This window comes from Eschrichtius robustus, chromosome 2 (genome assembly GCF_028021215.1).
Source record: "Eschrichtius robustus isolate mEscRob2 chromosome 2, mEscRob2.pri, whole genome shotgun sequence".
Taxonomy (NCBI): domain Eukaryota; kingdom Metazoa; phylum Chordata; class Mammalia; order Artiodactyla; family Eschrichtiidae; genus Eschrichtius; species Eschrichtius robustus.
The window spans coordinates 169,754,898-169,770,607 of record NC_090825.1 but is presented as its reverse complement, the minus strand read 5'-3'; the positions used below and the strand labels follow the sequence as shown (position 1 = coordinate 169,770,607).

General features: G+C 58.5%; 1 protein-coding gene across 5 annotated transcripts in view; it reads right to left on the bottom strand.

Annotated features, from left to right (window-relative positions):
• The window catches only part of NFIX (nuclear factor I X), a 98,225-nt gene that overhangs the window by 24,602 nt on the left and 57,913 nt on the right, over window positions 1-15,710 (bottom strand). The window lies entirely within an intron of this gene.

Here is a 15,710-nt window from a genome sequence, read left to right as displayed (position 1 = left end):
TCCCTCCCTGAGCAGCCCAAGGAGCCCAGGGAGAGGAGGAACTGCTACCGCCGTGGTGGTGGGGCTATCCTGGGTTCTGCAGGGTGTCTGGCAGCATCTCTAGCCTCCACCCCCCCCAGATGCCAGTAGCACCCCAGTTGTGACAACCAAAAATCCGGTCTCCAAGCACTGCCTGATGTGCCCTGGGGGCAAGTTGCCCACGAGTGAACGCACTGGCTGAGAGTCAGGGCAAGGAGGCGCCCAGGAGAGAAGCCAGCGACTGTCTCTTTGCACAGCTGGGATGGACCCAAGGGCCCCCCATTCTCTACCCAGCTCAAGCTCCAGAGGAGCAGCCCCTTCCCTCCCTTCATTAATTAGAGCCGTTCCTGTCTGCCCACGCCACCCCCACCTCACCTTTATGCTTACGGGCAGTGCCTGGCAACACGGGGCGGGGGGGGGGGTGGGGGTGGTGGGAGGTTTGCCTTGACGCTGTCGCCTGCTCTGTGCCAGCCTGTCTGGGCTGTCTCATGCCCCAGTGCCACAGCTGCTCGGAGGGAGCCCCGAGACAAGGGCCCATTGTGCGGTGGGAGCTCACAGAGGGCTGGGGGCAGGGTGGAGTGTGTGTGTGAATATTTTGCTGAGCTTGGGAAAGCCCCCCGCCCCTGCCCCCCAGGTCCTCAAAGCTTTGTGTGCCAGGGGCACAACGGGGACCTCCAGAATGCTTGCCTGGGCACGACAGCTGGTGAGAGGGTGGCAGAGGGGGGCCAGGGCAGGTTGTGGGGCAGGGGAAAGGCAGGCATTGGGTAAAGAATCAGCTTCTCACAGGGGGACCACAGGGGGTGGCCTCAGGAAACCGGGCCCTGGTACTGGCCAGGGCTTTGCCCGACTCTTTGGAGTAACCCTGCCTCCACCACCCTCGCCCACCACCTCACAATCAGCCGGCTCACCAGGGTGTCCCTCCTCCACTGGCCTCCCAGTTGAGCTGCTCACGTTGGGGAGTGACCAGCAAGGAGGTTCCTGAAGAGTGACATGGGCCCAAGAGATAGAAGTGGGGGGACCCTGCAGCCACTTGGGAAGGAAGGAAGAGCCCTGGGTGCTGGGGCTGGTGGGCAGGAGAGTTAGTAGCCTTTTCAGAGCCCAGGCCCTACTGCGGCTCGACCAAGTTCCTGGCCTCCTGCCGCACTGGGGCCAGTGGGAAAAAAAACAGGCTGCCCCCAGGATGGTTTCAGCCTCCACTTTCCCCATCCTTTATCTTGTTTCACTTTTTTTTTTAATTCTAAAAAAAACAATAGTAATAAATCTAGTCACAAATCAAGAAAATGGAGCTTTCTAAGTGCTAACAGGGCCCCTTACCCCCTTGTGTTTGGGGCGTGTCCTTCCACACCTCCCTCTGCACGCACCCCTGCGGTGTGTTTAGGGGCGGCGAATCCCACCCCAGGCCACTTCTTTGCTAGTGGCACTCTGCTCTGGAGCGAGCCCACAGGACTTCCTCCCACGCTCCTGGGAGGGCAACCTCTCTGTGGACGTGAGTTTTCCTGTTCCTCTCTCACCTCAGCTCATTCCCGACTCTCTGGGTCTGAGTCAAGCCCCAGCCGGTGCAGGAGGGAGCAGGCAAGGGGGCTGAGGCAGTAGGCAGCCCACCTGAGGGCCTCCTTGCACCGGGGCCCTGAGCCTGTTGTCTCTCAGGGCCGTCCTTTCCCAGATTCGTAGCTCAGGAAGAGCACAGCTGCAGCACCTGCGCGTAGAGCCCGGCGAGGGGCACACAGTCAAGGCTTTGCTGCCGAGGGGTGCCTGCTACTGACCGCACCTGTCCCAGGACCAACGCAGTCCCCACGGAGCCCGCCGGGCCAGGGACAGCGGAGTAGGAGGAAATGGACGAGGCTACTCAACGAGACAGGTCCCGCCTCTTCCAAAATGGCCAGGTGGAGACAGAAAGCCGCACGCATGCGCACACCCAGCCCAGGGACAGAAAGACGAGAGAACCCGACAAAGAGATGGAGGTGGGCCAGCGACAGAGGCAGAGACAAATGGGGCTCCAGGAGAGCGCGGCAGACAGGAAATCCTTCTAAACCAGGACACTGCCCTGAAACATTACTGCTGCTATTACTATTATCTCCATGTAAGGGAGAAAGCAGGAGTGAGGATCCGGCGCAGGCAAGGGCCGCTGCCACGCGCCTGCGGGCGGTGCTCCGGGCGCTGCTGGCAGCCATTTTAGCCCTTGGCAGCCATCTTACGGCTGGCGGCCCCAGCCAGCATCCCCGCAATGCCACCGCGGCCGGCCCCCGGCACGCTCAGCTCAGCTCAGCTCCAGGACAAAAGGCAGAGACACTAGAAATCTGGACCCGGGCTCAGAGGCACAAGAGCCAGCCCTGCAGCAGGGGCAGCTGTGGCCGGGGCCCCACCATCCCGCTCAGGCAGCACCCCCTTCACCTTCCTGGCCGATGCCAAGTGCAACGGACAGGGAGGGCCGAGGCTAGGGCCCACTCAACGTGGCTGAGGCCCCCCACGGGCCATCCGCAGGCCCAGGGCCCTCAGACAGTGTACCGAGTAAAGCCCTGCCCCGAAGAGGTGACGGGGTCCTCGGGACAGTAAGGGGCGTGATGGGGGCAGGCCCTTGTCCACGCAGTTAGCTTGGGGGGCACACCTTGGGCAGACAGGGGAAGGGGGCTGCCAGGAGCCCGGTCAGTGGCTGCAGGGCCCAGAGAGGCCACTAGGACTGTGGCGGGCAGGCTCCTGGGGAGGGCAAGGAGATGCCCTCCCCACCCAGAGGCGGGAGGCAGCCTGGCCAGCTTTCTTAAACGATGCGCCCTCTGGGGAGCTGTGCCCTCAGGTCAGGGCCTGGGGATCAGGAGCTGCACCCCAGGCTGGCACATCAGGGAGCACGGCACCCCAGCGCCTGACTCCTTTCCCTGTCTGGGCTCCCTAGGGAAGGGAGGGGATAACCCCAGGCCTCGGGACAGAAGAAGGCAGGCCCCTTTAGGACACCCCTGCCCAGACCCCGCCTCATGGCTGCTTGGCTTTTATCTAGCAGAATGGGGCTTATCAGAGCCACCAGCTGAACAAACACAAATCCACGGTTAGTGAGAGAAAACCCTCTGCCTGAACTCTTTTATCTCCTGTTCGCAGGCCCCACGCGCTGCCCCCTGCCAACGGCCCAGGAGGAGCCCTGACTGCCGTGCAGTGACGGATCCTCTCTCTGCCACCCCCCCCCCCCTTCTCGCCTTGCCCGGCCCAGCACGGGGTGGCTCTCCCCTGGCAGTCCCTACCGGGCGGCCTTGCATGAGTGAGCTCCTGCCACATGGGAGCCCCCCTCCAGTGTCTGATTTCTCACTGGGGACAATGGGCCAGCTGGTGGCCTGTGGGCCAGTGGAGGGGCAGGGAAAGTGTTGGCTGGCACAAGGCGGGCAGGTGCCCGGCTCCATTTTTATCCTCTCCCGCCCGGCCCACGCCTCTGAGGCTGTCGCTCTGATTCCCCAGCCTTCTAGGGCCATGTCCCCCTGGCAACTTTTCCAGCCTTGGCTTTCTCTCCAGCCTAGTTACCACAGCAGTAGGGACCCTGACCACACACCCCCAGTTCAGGGCCACCCTGACTAAACCCCAACCCCCATGCCTGCACCCCTCTTCGGGGACTAAGGCTGCCTTCACCTTCTGGAGAGATTGGAGATGGGACAGAGGGACCAAAGGCACTGCTACCGCCCTCCAGTCCTGAGACAACATTTTTCTGCATCCTGGTGCTCAGAACCAGAGTGCCTTCCGTGCTCTAAGCTTCCTTCCCATCCAGCCCATCAAATGCAGCTTCCTCAAAACCAAGTCCGGCCACTTTGTCTGATGATGGATGCCTGGGCGTGCAGGCATCAGGCCCTTGCCTGGTCCAGGTTTGGGGATGAAGAGAATTTTGGAAGCCACAGCTCGTCCTTGATGCTGCCAGGGTGGAAGGGGTGTGTTCAGGCTGGCTCGTGTCATACATGAGAGCATGCTCTGCTGTTTTCCTCTCAGGATTGGGGCTACGCATGCAATCCACACCTCCGAGGCAGCGGCCTCGCCTGCCTGCGGTGCCTCAGGGCTCAGACCACTGCAGAGGCTTCCGGAAGGGAGGACTGTGCAGGGGCAGGTGACGCATCTGCACTCGTTCTAGTTGTGGGCCCAAGCAGGCTCCGCAGAGAAAGGCTCTGAAATGGGATTTGGCTCACGGGTCCAGGGCTGCTCTCCATTCATCCCCACACGTCATCAGTCACCCCCTCTGGGTCAACGTCTGTGGACTGCAGGCCTTGTGCAGCACCCAGACCTGGGCCAGGCTCAGCCAAAGGATGGCAGCGTGGGACCCTCCCTTCCTCAGGGTTCCTCCATCTCTCCTGGAACAGCCACAAAGCCCCCGAAATACTGTTTTTCTCCCCCCTCCACCAGCTCTACTCATTCTCTACCTCTTCTCAGTTCTTGAAGCCTCCCTACTTTATCCAGCTCTTCGCCTTTCCCTCTGGAATCCTATTTCTGGTCTCATTTTGCTCTGTCTTGGCTCCATGCCCCTCTCTCTGTCCTTCCTTCTCCTTCACTTTCCCTCTCTTGGGCCCCCTTTCCTCTCCCAATCCTGCCTGTTTGCACAAGTGTGTGTGTGTGTGCGCACGCGCACGTGTGTGCACACGTGCGTGTGTTTCCGAGAGGGCTCTGCCTCTTCATCAGAGCTCTAGAGGGGAAGCTCCAGCAGCCAGAAGGAGCCCAGAATCGCACATAAACCCCAACTGACAGCATGTTTTTAATATATATATATTTCCAGCCATAGACAGGGAGATATTTATGGCTCCTACTAGGTGAGGGAGGAATTCCTGCTCACTGCAGCAAATGCTCTGCCTCGGCTCCCACCCGAAACAAATTCTCTCTGAGAAAGGGGCCACATGTAATTCACCGGCTGGCTGCCCCCACGCACATCAAAGATTGAGTGCGTTTTTCGGGGGCTGAGAGGGGCGCACAGGCCCAGCTCAACCACACCCACACATGCGTACCCAGGCACGTGTATGCACTAGGGTGAACACTTGCTATGCATCCAGACACACACATACACACACTTAGAGATGCCACCAGCCACTTCATGATGTCCAGCAGGGATGGAGTGAGATGGTGTGTCCAGAGCTGTGGTCAGCATGCTCAACGCTAAGAGGAACGCCCTTCAGCTCTGTTCAGACCATTGGCCTTTGAGGGCTGGGGAGACCAGCCCTTGGGGTGTGCCCGCCCTTCCCCTCCCCTGGCCCTCCCCAAGTCTGAAGTTCGAGAAGCAGGTGAGGGTGTGCTCTGTTCTGGGGGTGCCATACTCTGAACGGCCAATTTGGGAGCTGATCCCTGGCCCTACTCAGTGTGGTATGCCCCCCCCCCCGCCCACCACACACACCTTCTCTGCAATTCAGGAGCATCCAGGGCATGAGAAACCCAATCTCAAGGGGAGCCAAAGGCCTGGCCTGCAGCAATCAGAGTTGGAGAATGTAACTATTGTGCTTCTTGAAACCCAAGTCCGAGAATCTGAGACACCCTGAGGAGGGGAGCGGCAGACGGATGGGGGGCTAGGGGAATGGGTCACAGAGGGGTTCTCCCTGTCTCTGCAAACAGGAGACTCAAGACCGAGGAAGTCCTTGAGAATGCAGGGCAGCCAGAGGACAGAAGGGGGCTGGGCTTGGCCTGGACCAGGCCCAGGGGGCTTCTAGATCTTCCCCTCCTTCCCTCCACTCTCTACACCACCTCCATGAGACAGCATGTATGCGCACAGGACACGGGGCCATCCTGAGGTTTTTCCCTCCTCTGTCATCCCTAGACCCCCACATGGCTGGAGACAGAAGCCTGATCAGGAAGCACAGCTCTGAAGCTGTGGGTGGGGTGTGGGCAGGGGCAAGGCGGGGAGACGTGTCACTCCCCCCCATCACCCTCCTCTCTTCTCTCATTTCCCCTCCCCTCATGGATCCAAAGGGGCTCAAGCCCTTGACTTGAGTCACCTGTTGGGGGGAAGAGGAGATGAGTGACAGCGAAGAGAAAGAGACCAAGTTACAACCTCGACACACATGTGGTCTAGATCTGCTCTGGCTGTCCCTGGGGCCTAGGTTCAAGGAAGGCCATTGGGGGTGGGGGATGGGGACAGCAGATCAGGCCGCAGGGATCTGGCAGGCCAGGGGCAGCCGCATCAAGATGGGACATTCCACTCTTGGTCCCTGACCCCGACCGTACTGCCTTTTCCACTTCAACACACCCTGCCACCATGGCGGCTATCTGGGGTCCCCTGGGGAGCAAGGGCCAAGTCTGGCTACAGCAGGGCTCATGGCCTGGCAGTGAAGCTGTGGGAAGGGAAGAGAAGGCAAGTCCATGGGCTTATCTGGTGCCCAGAGGACGAGCAGAGTGGGGTCTGAAGGCTGGGCTCAGGCAAGCAGCTCCAAGCCCCCCAACCTGCTCCGTGGTGTGAGCTGCTCAGTGTTCTCTGCCCTGCACCTGCCAGGAGAACCTTTGTTAGCACTGCCCCCAGACCAGGGAGAACTAGAGATGGGGCCTGGGCACTGAAGCCTGGGGGAACTTGGTGCCCAGCTGCTCATCCCCAAGGCATGACAGATAATGGCCAGCAAAGGAGAGAGGAGGGACATACCCCGGTGCAGAGCAAAGCACCCAGCAGGTTGATGGAGGGAAAGAGCCCAGGCCCATCAGCCTGTCAGCTGCCTCTCCAAGCCCAGCCCAGTAGTTAACGAATGAGACCCCCACCTACAGCAGCACTAGGAGTTGCAGGTGGGCCTGCAGGCTCCTCCTGGGTCTGCCCTTTGCAGGGGACCCAACACTGTCCCCAGCACCTCAGATATCAGTGCTCCGTGGCTGTCTGCAGACTGAACGGGCAGACCCAGGGCCGGGCAGTAACACCATCCTGGATGTTCCAGAGATGCCCAGGGGCTAGGAGGTCCCATCAGAGCAGAATTCACACCAGCGAGGGAATGAAGGTGAGACAGCCACTACTGCAAAGGGAGGGACCTGTGGTGAGACAAAGGGAGGCAGGTGCCCTTGGCCCCAGGCCTGCGTCTGCCTCCACCCTGAGCCTGCCCTTGGCCCACCCAGGGAGGTACCCTTCGTTTGGACTCTGTGCCCACTAAGGACCCCAGCTCAGAGGGGAAAGGGGGGGCACACCAAGGGCAAGGGGAGGGAGGAGGTGGGCAGCCAGCAACAGTGGAAAGGGGCTACCCTGAGTTCACACCTACCGGCCCAGTGACTTTGGCCAAGTTCTGAACTGTTTCCTCGGCTGTAAAATGGAGATACCGCCTGCCCCCTAGGGTTCCTGGGCGAGGAATAAATGAAAAAACAGGGATAAGGTGCTTAGTCCAGGGCGCAGCTGATAGTAGGGGTTCCATAAATGTCAGCTGTCCTTCCCCTGGGATCACCGATTCCCTTCACCTCCCCTCAGCTAAAGCTCCACCCCTCCTTCTGGGCTCAGCTCAAATGCCACCTCAGTGGGGAAGCTGTGACTAACCCTCAGCTCCCCTCCCATAGGAGTTCATATTCTTTATGATACACCAAGTACACCCTAGATGATAGTTTTTGGTGTCTCACCCCAGAGACCACCACCAGCGAGCAGAGGGGTTCCCTCAAGACCTGGCCCATTACCATCTGCAAAGAGGGGCAGAGAGGTTTCTCTGGAAATAAAAGGCAGAGCAGAACGCCTTCTACAGGTGCATCCCTCCCCAAATTCAGCAGCCACAGTAAATGGTCTCAGGACAGTCATGACGTTGGAAACAGTAGGGGAGAGGCAGGTAAAGGAAAGGCCTGAAGATGAGCAAGCTAACAGGAGAGGGGAGAGAGGCTTGTGCCCCTGGATTCTGAGGGTGCCGAGCACAAGGCCCTGCCCATCCTAGCTCAGCGCTGGGCATACAGAGAGCTGAGGACACCAGGAGCACAGGTACCGCCGCACAAGCGGCTGGGTGACTCTCCTGGCAACACAGGCTAGTGCCACGACTCAGCCGGCAGCTGGAGCCAACATTTCCAAGAAGGCCTGGGGCCAGAAGTCATGTGATGGTGGGGCCCAGAAAAGTGGCCCCCAGGCCTTGAAGGTTCTGTTCCCTCCCAACCTGATGGATAGAAACTGATAGTGGAGAATGCCCTCCACACTCCACAAACCAAGAAAAGACAGGGACCCGGCAGAGAGGGCATATCCAGGTTAGGGGCCTGCAGAGCTGCTCCCCTACCCCTGTCCACTCTATTTCCAGTGCTGCCCTTTCTGGCCCTTAGAGCCATCCAGGCCAGGCCTGGCCAGACAACTGCCCCAACCCCAGCTGCTCTTAGGACTATTAATAGTGTCCCTACCTCCCAGGGCCAGGCGTCACCTTCCCCCCAACCCCTAAATACACTTGCCCTTGGTCTAACTATTTGTAAAGGGACAGAGTCCTCTGGGTGCTAATGCCAACTTGGGATGAGAAAGGGGAGGCAAAGGCTCTGGAGGCCACTTGAGGGACATTCCTGAGACAAGCAGGAATTTAAGGGAAGGAGGGAAGAAGGCAGTGAACCCACGAGCAAGAGAATGACAAAAACACAAAATTAAAACTAAAAGAGAGAGACAGAGAGGGAGGGGCCAAGACAGAAAATCAGAGTCAAGGCAAAGTGGTTCAAAGAAAGAATATAGAAAGAACCAGAGGGACTTCCCCGGGGGTCCAGTGGTTAAGACTCCGCACTTCCACTGGGGAACTAAGATCCCGCATGCCGTGAGGTGCAGCCAAAAAAAAGAAAAAGAAAAAGAAAGAAAAGAAAAAGAAAATCAGAGAAGTGAAGTAGAACATTATAGGAGAGGCAGGGAAAGGGGAGAAAGCAGAGAAAGAAAAAGCAAAGGAGGAAATGATGCATTAAAAAACAAGAACAGAAAGGGAGAAAACTTTCCTAAAAGTACTCAGGAGTGGCTTCACGAGCACAACTTTCTGGTCTGCATCTAGCTGCCAGCATCCCTCTGTAGGGTGCTCAGCAAAGCGAGGGACTGGGCAGACTCCATGCCAAGGAACCCCTACCCACCCACTCTCACAGTGTTCTGCGTAAGGGAGGAGATGCAGAGAAGGAATAACTGACCAGGAAAAGAAGGTGGGAAAATCGAATCCCCAGGATTAGGAAATTCACTCTCAGCCCCGGGAAGGGGAAGGCCCCCACACTTGGAGCCTCCTCACCTATTGCAAAGGGAGCCAGGCAGGACAGAGGACGGTGGAAATGGGGAAGCATCAGGGCCCCCTGGCCTCCCTGCGCTCCATGTTCCCTCTCTCTTTCTGACTGTGAGCAGAGTTCTGCCCCCACCTGCCACCCGCTGTTCCCTTTCCTTGGGAGAATCCATCCAGGAACCCTGGGGGCCTAGAGAAGAAGAACCCACCTACCTCCATTCTCCTTTGGGGAAGCAGAAGCGGACAGAGGCCATGTGCCTCTCATCCTCAGGTGCTCTAACTTCCTCAGCCTCCTGAAAGCACCTGGTACCCAGGCTGGTAACCCTAAAGGAGGCTCCTCTACCAGGGACTTGCCTTGTGGACGGAGTCAGACTTGGGCTCATGCAAGAGCAACAAACACAAATGCATGCCGTAATCAAATGTCTAAGTGGAGAGCTTCTGCTTGGAGGATAGAAGCTGAGCAGCCCTTCTTTCAAATCCCACCCATACTGGGAACCTCTGGCTGGCCAGGGCTGGGGGAATAGGAGACTCTGGCTCTGGACAGCTTGAGAGACCTAAGGACCTGGCCAGCAGATCTCCTAGGCTGGTGGTTCCTGGCCAGGAGTGCCCCACCAGACCATCAGTCCCTTGGGGTCAAGGCTTATCAGCGTTTTGTTCATTACTCTCTCCTCCACACCTGGAAGTGCAGTTTGAGTGGATAAAAAGACTCTGAAGAAAGCCTTCTAGATCCTTCTTCCAACCGTGGCTACAAAGACCACCCAGGAGACAGAAATGTCAGCTAGCTGGCACCTTCCCACTCCTGAGAGAACATCTTTCCTGAAGACCCAAACCTCGACACTCATACCCAAGGAATTGATTTGGAAAGCCCAGAACCACTAATACTCCTGCAAAGCCCAGCTGGGCCTGGATGCAGGATTGGACACATTGGCCTTCATGCCCGATGACTGGACTGACCAAAGGAAGGAACAAGCGTCTCCCCATGAAGGTGAGGGCAGGGGAGCACTCTTGCAGGCCTGCTGCACTCCCCATCGTGGAGGCCTTAAGGCAGCCACTGTCCAGAGCTGCCCAGACGAAACATGAGGAAATTGGGACTTCGATTGCAAATCTCCAACTCCCAGCCCTGAGAGCCCAGGCTGGGCCGAATGGGTGGGCAGGCAGGTGACCTCCCTGGGGGGCTGAGATGGCTCTCTGGCTGCTGGAAGGAGCCCTGGGCTTGGAATCAGGAGCCTGGGGTCCAAATCCTAGACCTGCTGCTATTCGGCACCCAGCATGTCTCCCGGGCCTCCTCTCCCTCTCTGTGCAACACAACCCCAGGCTTATCTCAGAGGGCACGGGGAGACGCGAGCAGGAATTTTGACAGTGAATGAAACGGGAAGATTTTATACACTATAAAGTGCCAAGCATACATAAGGAGCTATTGATAGGGTAAAGGGGGCAGCTTCTGGGACTATATTTCAGGGTTGCCGTGGTCTTGAGGAGCAGCAGAAGGGCATCTTCCAGAAGCCCAAATTTGCACAGAGTTCAGAGGTTGGCGTAGGAGGCAGCTACCCAGACTCAGGGCTGGGACAATTCAAGCCCCTAAAGGGACAAAATGACATCGATCCTACAGAATGGCAGGTGCCAAATTCCCCACTCACAATGCTCTGAAGTACCGAAAGTGTCTTCCCAGGGCGGTGGGGCTCAGGGGCCCGCACCCCCGAGAGCGGTGTGCTGCACTCCCTGACTCGGCGGCTAGGTGGCACAGCGAGTTAACACTAGCTGCCCTCCGCAGGCTGCGGCGGGGGCGGAGGCGGCGAACTTGCGCGCAGTCCGCCCTGGGCTCCGGGGGCCTGGGTTCCCCCTGCACAGCCACAGGGTCCGAGCTGGAACGAGGAGGACGCGGCCAGGCTCCGGCCACTCGGACCCAGGGTTGTGCTGCCTGAGGCAGCAGCTCTGGTTGCTGCCGCTGCCAAGCACATCCCGTGATGTGATATGAGGGCCGAGCTTCCCGTTCTCATTGATTAGGAACAGCTTGCGGTGCGGGGGCCGGATGCAAGGGGGCCGGGGAATGGGCGAGTGAGGAGAAGCGGTGGGGGGCGGGGGGAGGACTGCCAGGTGCATGGCTGGGAGAGGTAATCCAATGAGCTCAGGCCCACCCTGCGCAGCCGCCACGCCACCGCAGCTGAGTCCCGGCCTGCCTCCCCCAGAGCGGCCTGCCTCCCCCAGAGCGGGGCTGCCCTGCATGTGGGCAGGTCTGCGGCCGCGTGACCCTCAACACGCCCACGACGCCCCCACCTTTTGGCAGCACAGACGTGCCTCTGCGCTTGATAAACGCTTGAAGAGGAAGATTCCTTTCTTTCTTTTTTTTCACCCCTCTCAAAAAGTGAAAAATGGAGACTAAAAGTCAGAGATCAGGAACCAAAAAGAGGGATAGAAATGGAGAAAAGAAAAAAAAAAAAAAAAACCCCACAGGCCAGTGCTCTCTGCAGCGGTGGCAGCAGTCGGGCAGGCACACCCTCCCAGGGCAGGCGTGGAGAAAGGCTCCTTTGTTCCGCAGGGAGGTTAGCCGAGGTGAGGCCCGCCCCGCCCCCTCCCCCCTGACCCTAGGCTGCGCAGATCGCTTCTCAGGGCCCCCGGACTGGGCCCAGCTGCTTCTCCGGCCCCCCAGCCCTTCTCCCAGCCCTCCTGCCAGCCAGCGGAACAGCCCAGCAGCCGGGGAAGGACTGCTCCCTACCCTCTGCCTTGCCCAAGCACCAAGAGTCACACATGTGGGGCTGGGCTCCTCCCGTGGGCCCCCTGGATACCCTTGCTGACAGCCACTAACAGCTTGCCCACGCTGCTCTTTAACTGTGGGGCTTGGGGGGCAGATTCTGCACACAGCAGGACCCCCGCAAAGGCATGGGGAAAGACGGTGACACATCCTAGGAGATGGTGCCCCGGGAGGCACAGGCTGACTGACCATGCCCCTCTTGCCCACAGTGAGGCTCCAGGGCATCTCCTGTACGCATTCCAGATATGGGCCCTTTCCAACACCCTCAGGCTCTGGAAAAGGGGTGGTTCGTGCAGGGCTTCCTCAAAGCGAGGTCTGGGCTCTGGTGCTGGGATTGCCCTCAGCTGAGAGGCAGGGCCTGAGTTCACTCCATCTGTTCCCTAAGGAAGTGCCAGAGTGGGGTCACAAAGGGGGGCTAAGAACAGGCCCACCCCCCAGAGCCTGCCAAAGGAGAGACTGCAGACGGGGTGGGCAGGGGTGGGAAGGGAGAGGTATTGAAAAGCATCCCTTTTGCTCTGCAGCACATCCCAACCCCCATACCCCCTAATGGCTCAAGTTGGACAGGGGACCCGAGGGATGGTAGTACTGTGTGCCCTCCACCGGCACCCCCACCCTGTCGATTAAGGCTCCTAGCCACTCCAGCAGGGATGCAGGCTCCCCAGAGCCCTTGGACCTTTCAAGCAGAGCTTGATGGCTTTACACTTGGCCAAGAAGTTTCCAGCCAGCGGCACTCTCCAGCTCCCACCCCATCCACAGCAGCAGAAAACCCGGAATGAGGGCCTGGCAGGATCGTTCTGCTCTAGTCCCCTGGCTTCAGGTTGAGGGGTACCTGCTCCACAGGAGGCCCTGGCCTCCTACCAGCAGTATTGGAAGGCAAGGTGGTGAGAGAAGGGAGGAGGAGTGAGGTGTTGCTGACCTTGCCCTCCCCAGGTGGGGAAGTGGGGGAAGGAGAGAGGGGAGAGGGGCAGCAGCAGCTGGAATCGCAGGGAGCCTGAACCATCCTGTACGGCACTGAAACTGCTGGAAGAAGCTGCAGCTCAGATACACGATGTCCTGCCAAACCCCAGTCCTTTAATTCAATTAAGCACGGGACAGACTTCCCAGATTTTTCTGTGTGTTCGAGAGCATGTGAAAAACCTAATGTGTTGAATCCTGGGAGCTATAAGCTTGTGTGCATGTGCGCACACATGTGGATGTGTGAATCCTGATGGTGGGGGAGGAAGATGAGAGGATGCAAATGTTGAGGGGCAGGACAGGGGTGGGGCAGAATGGCTCAGGGGAAGAGTGAGAGTACCTAAATCTTTTTGGAGGGCCAAACTCCAGACCAGGGTTCTCAACCCCCACCCAATGGACCATTCTCTGTGGTGGAGCCATCCTGGGCAACAGTAGGATGCGAGCATCTCTGGCCTCTGCCCACTAGATGCCAGCAGCATCATGCCCCCTCATTTGGGACAACCCAAAATGCCTCCGCCATTGCCAAACTCCCCCTGAGGGCAGAATCAGCCCTGGTGGAACCCGCTGCTCTGGGGCACCAGATGAAAACCATGGTTTGTGTATTTACTACCGGCACTTTGCCTTACCTCTCCCCCTTTGGGCTTAAGTCCCAGGGTGCTTGGCTTCCCAAGTGTCTCGGGTATGGCTCTCTTTTCCTGAGCCATTCTCCCTACCTTACCCATCTGGCCAGAGGAGGTCTAGAGCTACTCAGACTCAGCGATGGTTTTATAAAGCTCCGAGTGCTAGGAAGTGTGGCGGTGGAGGAGGCCCTTGGACAGGGAAAGTGAAAGCTCAGAGCATTTAAAAGTCACGAGCCTGAGGTCATGCCTGGGTCCAGAAAGAAGCCTGAGCTCTACATCGCTGGGAGATAAGCCCACAGGAGAGATGGGGACTTGCTTGAGTACAGACCCCTGGAAAGGTACCCTGCTCAGCCCCTGGAGGCCAGTGAAAGTCGTGCACAACTCTAGCCATCAGACTACCCTCCTGCTTGGGGGCTCCAGAGAAGCAGCAGTTTAGGTGTCCCCAGCTAAACCCCAACCCAGGCCAACCCCCCTCCCCTGTTCCTGGGGTCACCTGTAGCTGTCCTGGTGGGGGTGGGGGGACCCAGTTCCAGCAGCCCTTCTCCCCTCAGGGCCAGGGAGCTTGCCTCTTTCCCTGGCCCTCCAGGAGCCCTGAACAGCCCCCTTCTGGGAGCAGAGCCAAAAAGATGGAAGAAGGATGTTTATAAGCTGCTAAAAGGGAAAAGGAAAAAAGTGGGAGGCGGGGCAGAGAGGCCTAGGCTTCCAGGTAGTGTGGACTGGGGCCTCGGTGGGGAGGGAGTGATGCCACCTTCCCCAGGGATCATGACATCGGGCTAACCGGCTAACTGGTGAGGTGGTGCCCCCTGCCCTTCCTCACTGGGCCACGACAGGGCCTAACAGTGTGCACACGCAGGGGTCTCTCACCCCGCAGTGGCCTGCCTGCCAAATGATGGTTTCTTGACACTCTTATCCTGACGCATAGGACTCTGAGACACTACTGGTTTTAGCTTGTCCCCCTGCTCAGCCTGGGAAGGGCAGAACTAGGGTAAGGTGCAGGGCCCTGGGGATCCCTGGCTAGGGGTGTGGTGACAGGAGCCTGGCTTGGTGGGAGCGAAAGCCAAGTCCCCAGCTCATAGGGCTCAGCACACAGCTAATGGGAGGCTGGCAGTGGCAAATTGTTGTTTACTTTTAATTAAGTAAACAATGTCAGCTTTCCACCTCCTCCCCTGCCATCCCAGCCACTAATTTGGGGGATGACAATGGGGTTGTTTCCTTCCTCCTGCCTTCTTCCCTCCCTCCAAGCACTCCTGCTCGTGCCCTGCTCTGCACAGCACAACCACTGCAACTTGCTGGTGCCGGGTGAGGCCCCACGGGATGGGGGTAGGGTGTAAGAAGGTCCAGGCTGACCCGCTGCCTGCTGGGCCCAGTGGGTGGCAGGTTCTACCTCACGGGGCGTGTTTCCACCGTCAGGTTGTCAGGTTCTCTGGAGGGCGGCAAGAGGAGCCTTGTCCTTAGAATCTCTAAGCATGTCAGCTGTAGCCCATTCTCCCTCTGCTCCCTCCCCACACCGTCCTCCTCCCTAACCACCATCTCTAAAATCCAGAAAATGGGTGATCCAGAGTCCCTGATGGAAGCAGCAGCAGAGACCAAAATGCGGTGAGGAAGAGACTTTCCCAGAAATTGGATAGGTCTCCCTCACGAGTAACCACCAGGTGGAACCTTCTGGTCTACTCAGGCAGAACAGGGTCAGGCCTGAGGTCAGTCATCCTCTGGGGCCAGATCTCACTTAGCCAACTGGCCGCCGGGCAGTGGGTACCAGCTTTTCTCGAAGCAAGGCCATGGCTTCATGGCCCTGGTTTCTGCTCTTCCCGTTGTGAAATTCTTAACTTTTGAACAAGAGGCCTTGCGTTTTCATTCTGCACTGGGCCTTACAAATTCTATGGGTGGTTCTGCTCAAAGGCCTAAGTGAGTGAGGAAAAGGAAGAAAAAAGAAAGCTAAGACAGCCTTGGCCTTTCACTGACTGGGTCCCCTGGCCTGGGGTGCAGGCACTGGGCTCCCCTGAGTGAACAGGCAGGCCAGAGGGGCCGAACCCTGAGTCTCTGGGGGAGGCTGGATTTCAAATGACTCCACTTGGGTAGAAAGACAGGCACACGGCATTTATGTGGAAACAAAATGCTCCTCACATCCTTTCTCAGGAAGACTGTAAATGGGCCCACCTCTTCAAGGGCGCTCCACAAATGCAATGGCAGAACTGAGCAGGAAGCAGAGGATGGGAATCTCTTAGTCCCCTCTCCCGCCTCTGCCTCCTAAGGATCAAGCATTCA